Here is a 5,575-nt window from a genome sequence, read left to right on the forward strand (position 1 = left end):
TGGTGCATTGATCTGTCTTTTCAGTTATAAACATGTTATTACCAGGATGGTGCATTGATCTGTCTTTTCAGTTATAAACATGTTATTACCAGGATGGTCCATTGATCTGTATTTTCAGTTATAAACATGTTATATACCATATTATAAATACAGACTTGAGAAATGTACTTCTAGGCTATTGCATTAATAATTTGGATTAAAATATGTTCCACAATTAAATATCTAAATATATTTTAATACTTTATACATGTTTTATAGATTTGTACATTTTAATTTGTTCACTGAGTGTTTCTATCCTCTCCTATTGTTGTCATTCTCGGCGTACGGTGATCTATCTATCTCCATTCTCTCTCTCACGCCGATGGCATCTGTTCATTCCAACCTGAGAGAGAGAACTTAATTCCTCTGAATTAATTTCTCCTCGTTCCCTCCAGAGTACAGAGACCTCAGCTTGTTGCGGTGTCTACAGACAGACAGACAGACAGACAGAGTTGGGTCTGGCTCATAAATGATGCATAAGGTTTAATTGCAAACCCAGAAATGAATGACTTTGGACTGATGTAGAGCAGGAGAACCATACATCTCTGCAAAAATAAATAAATAAAGACAACTAATTGATGAATAATTAAGGCCGTGCGCAGAAGGACGGCTCGGAGCTCGGAGCTACAGGGCATATTTGTGACATTTTGTTTCAATCAATTCTAAAGCGCTAGTCGGGTTAGGAGGGAAAGTGCACTTAGGAGAGAGACGGCCTTGACAGAGGAACAGAGAGGATGTCCTGAGAGACGGCCTTGACAGAGGAACAGAGAGGATGTCCTGAGAGACGGCCTTGACAGAGGAACAGAGAGGATGTCCTGAGAGACGGCCTTGACAGAGGAACAGAGAGGATGTCCTGAGAGACGGCCTTGACAGAGGAACAGAGAGGATGTCCTGAGAGACGGCCTTGACAGAGGACCAGAGAGGATCTGAGAGACGGCCTTGACAGAGGACCAGAGAGGATGTCCTGAGAGACGGCCTTGACAGAGGAACAGAGAGGATCAGAGAGACGGCCTTGACAGAGGACCAGAGAGGATCTGAGAGACGGCCTTGACAGAGGAACAGAGAGGATGTCCTGAGAGACGGCCTTGACAGAGGAACAGAGAGGATCTGAGAGACGGCCTTGACAGAGGAACAGAGAGGATGTCCTGAGAGACGGCCTTGACAGAGGAACAGAGAGGATGTCCTGAGAGACGGCCTTGACAGAGGAACAGAGAGGATGCCCTGAGAGACGGCCTTGACAGAGGAACAGAGAGGATGTCCTGAGAGACGGCCTTGACAGAGGAACAGAGAGGATGTCCTGAGAGACGGCCTTGACAGAGGAACAGAGAGGATGTCCTGAGAGACGGCCTTGACAGAGGAACAGAGAGGATCTGAGAGACGGCCTTGACAGAGGAACAGAGAGGATCTGAGAGACGGCCTTGACAGAGGAACAGAGAGGATCTGAGAGACGGCCTTGACAGAGGAACAGAGAGGATCTGAGAGACGGCCTTGACAGAGGAACAGAGAGGATCTGAGAGACGGCCTTGACAGAGGAACAGAGAGGGTCTGAGAGACGGCCTTGACAGAGGAACAGAGAGGATGTCCTGAGAGACGGCCTTGACAGAGGAACAGAGAGGATCTGAGAGACGGCCTTGACAGAGGAACAGAGAGGATGTCCTGAGAGACGGCCTTGACAGAGGAACAGAGAGGATCTGAGAGACGGCCTTGACAGAGGAACAGAGAGGATCTGAGAGACGGCCTTGACAGAGGAACAGAGAGGATCAGAGAGACGGCCTTGACAGAGGACCAGAGAGGATCTGAGAGACGGCCTTGACAGAGGAACAGAGAGGATCTGAGAGACGGCCTTGACAGAGGAACAGAGAGGATGTCCTGAGAGACGGCCTTGACAGAGGAACAGAGAGGATGCCCTGAGAGACGGCCTTGACAGAGGAACAGAGAGGATCAGAGAGACGGCCTTGACAGAGGAACAGAGAGGATGCCCTGAGAGACGGCCTTGACAGAGGAACAGAGAGGATGTCCTGAGAGACGGCCTTGACAGAGGAACAGAGAGGATGTCCTGAGAGACGGCCTTGACAGAGGACCAGAGAGGATATCCTGAGAGACGACCTTGACAGAGGAACAGAGAGGATGTCCTGAGAGACGGCCTTGACAGAGGAACAGAGAGGATGTCCTGAGAGACGGCCTTGACAGAGGAACAGAGAGGATGCCCTGAGAGACGGCCTTGACAGAGGAACAGAGAGGATGCCCTGAGAGACGGCCTTGACAGAGGACCAGAGAGGATCTGAGAGACGGCCTTTACAGAGGACCAGAGAGGATCTGAGAGACGGCCTTGACAGAGGAACAGAGAGGATGCCCTGAGAGACGGCCTTGACAGAGGAACAGAGAGGATGTCCTGAGAGACGGCCTTGACAGAGGAACAGAGAGGATCAGAGAGACGGCCTTGACAGAGGACCAGAGAGGATGTCCTGAGAGACGGCCTTGACAGAGGAACAGAGAGGATGTCCTGAGAGACGGCCTTGACAGAGGAACAGAGAGGATGCCCTGAGAGACGGCCTTGACAGAGGAACAGAGAGGATGCCCTGAGAGACGGCCTTGACAGAGGAACAGAGAGGATGTCCTGAGAGACGGCCTTGACAGAGGAACAGAGAGGATGCCCTGAGAGACGGCCTTGACAGAGGAACAGAGAGGATGTCCTGAGAGACGGCCTTGACAGAGGAACAGAGAGGATTTCCTGAGAGACGGCCTTGACAGAGGAACAGAGAGGATCTGAGAGACGGCCTTGACAGAGGAACAGAGAGGATGTCCTGAGAGACGGCCTTGACAGAGGAACAGAGAGGATGTCCTGAGAGACGGCCTTGACAGAGGAACAGAGAGGATCAGAGAGACGGCCTTGACAGAGGACCAGAGAGGATGTCCTGAGAGACGGCCTTGACAGAGGAACAGAGAGGATGTCCTGAGAGACGGCCTTGACAGAGGAACAGAGAGGATCAGAGAGACGGCCTTGACAGAGGAACAGAGAGGATGTCCTGTTGGAATAAAAGACATCAGATTCGTAGTCACGTAGGGTCGTAGTCACGTAGGGGTCATAGTCACATAGAGTCTTAGTCACATAGGGGTCATAGTCACGTAGAGTCTTAGTTATGTAGAGTCGTAGTCACGTAGGGGTCATAGTCACATAGGGTCTTAGTTATGTAGAGTCGTAGTCACGTAGGGGTCATAGTCACGTAGGGTCGTAGTCACGTAGGGTCTTAGTTATGTAGAGTCTTAGTCACGTAGGGTCTTAGTTATGTAGAGTCGTAGTCACGTAGGGTCTTAGTTATGTAGAGTCGTAGTCACGTAGGGTCTTAGTTATGTAGAGTCGTAGTCACGTAGTGTCTTAGTTATGTAGAGTCGTAGTCACGTAGGGTCTTAGTTATGTAGAGTCGTAGTCACGTAGGGTCTTAGTTATGTAGAGTCGTAGTCACGTAGGGTCTTAGTTATGTAGAGTCGTAGTCACGTAGGGTCTTAGTTATGTAGAGTCGTAGTCACGTAGGGTCGTAGTTATGTAGGTTTGTTGTCATACAGGGTCACAGTCATATAGGTTCGTAGTCATATTTAATGGGTTTTACTGAGGCCTCGAACGGACAGGCAGACATTACATTACTGGACCCTGCACTCACTGTCCTATGTGTATCAAATGTAACTTTCCAGCCAACCAGTAGCTTCCTTAATGTTCAGCAGTTTCTGAAAAGCAGTTGTCAAGTGACTGTCCATAATAAACCAACAACACTGGCATTGTGGAGACCACACCTGACTGTCCATAATATACCAACAACACTGGCATTGTGGAGACCACACCTGACTGTCTGTAATATACCAACAACACTGGCATTGTGGAGACCACACCTGACTGTCTGTAATATACCAACAACACTGGCATTGTGGAGACCACACCTGACTGTCCATAATATACCAACAACACTGGCATTGTGGAGACCACACCTGACTGTCCATAATATACCAACAACACTGGCATTGTGGAGACCACACCTGACTGTCTGTAATATACCATCAACACTGGCATTGTGGAGACCACACCTGACTGTCCGTAATATACCAACAACACTGGCATTGTGGAGACCACACCTGAGTGTCCATAATATACCAACAACACTGGCATTGTGGAGACCACACCTGACTGTCCATAATATACCAACAACACTGGCATTGTGGAGACCACACCTGACTGTCCATAATAAACCAACAACACTGGCATTGTGGAGACCACACCTGACTGTCCATAATATACCAACAACACTGGCATTGTGGAGACCACATCTGTTTTAATGTGTGTTTCTCTTTCACAACCAGTGTGTGCTTGCGTGCGTGCGTGCGTGCGTGTGTGTGTAGTGTAGTGTAGTGTACCATCTGATGTGTTACCTGGGAGAGTTAGAGGCAGGTCACTGCTCTGGCATGGCCCAGTCCTCAGGAGAAAGGACATGAGAGATTATTTTGTGTGTGTGTGTGTGTGTGTGTGCTTGCGTGTGTATTTGTGTAGAAAGGGCATGAGAGATGAACATTTTGCATTATCCCAGACCAGGCAGCAGATGTTGAGTCCTGCAGCAGCACAGAGAGGCCTGAGGCGGTGTCTGGTGTCAGACCACTGTTCGTCTGCCTCTTTCATAGCACCCTATGCCCTATATAGTACACTACTTTTGACCGGGGCCCATAAGGCTCTATAGGGACTCAGTCTTCCTCCACCTCTCCACAATAGGATCAGTTTGTTCAGATAGATACACAGCCATGCTAGTGTGTGTGAGAGAGAGATACATGCTGTTCATATGTTTATCAGACAGTCTGTTCTTGTCCACCGGGAGGGAATATAGTGAGAATATTTGTTTTGTTAGGCTGCCTCGTGTTGTTAGGATGCCTCGTGTTGTTAGGATGCCTCGTGTTGTTAGGATGCCTCGTAGTGTCAGGATGCCTCGTGTTGTCAGGATGCCTCGTGTTGTTAGGCTGCCTCGTGTTGTTAGGCTGCCTCGTGTTGTTAGGCTGCCTCCTGGTGTTAGGCTGCCTCGTGGTGTTAGGATGCCTCGTGTTGTTAGGATGCCTCGTGGTGTTAGGCTGCCCCGTGGTGTTAGGATGCCTCGTGGTGTTAGGATGCCTCGTGTTGTTAGGATGCCTTGTGGTGTTAGGCTGCCTCGTGTTGTTAGGCTGCCTCCTAGTGTTAGGCTGCCTCGTGGTGTTAGGATGCCTCGTGGTGTTAGGATGCCTCGTGGTGTTAGGCTGCCCCGTGTTGTTAGGATGCCCCGTGGTGTTAGGATGCCTCGTGGTGTTAGGATGCCTCGTGTTGTTAGGATGCCTCGTGGTGTTAGGATGCCACGTGGTGTTAGGATGCCCTGTGGTGTTAGGATGCCTCGTGGTGTTAGGCTGCCTCGTGGTGTTAGGATGCCCCGTGGTGTTAGGATGCCCCGTGTTGTTAGGATGCCTCGTGTTGTTAGGATGCCACGTGGTGTTAGGATGCCCTGTGGTGTTAGGATGCCTCGTGGTGTTAGGA

The sequence above is a fragment of the Salmo trutta genome, chromosome 34 (assembly GCF_901001165.1).
Source record: "Salmo trutta chromosome 34, fSalTru1.1, whole genome shotgun sequence".
Classification (NCBI taxonomy): domain Eukaryota; kingdom Metazoa; phylum Chordata; class Actinopteri; order Salmoniformes; family Salmonidae; genus Salmo; species Salmo trutta.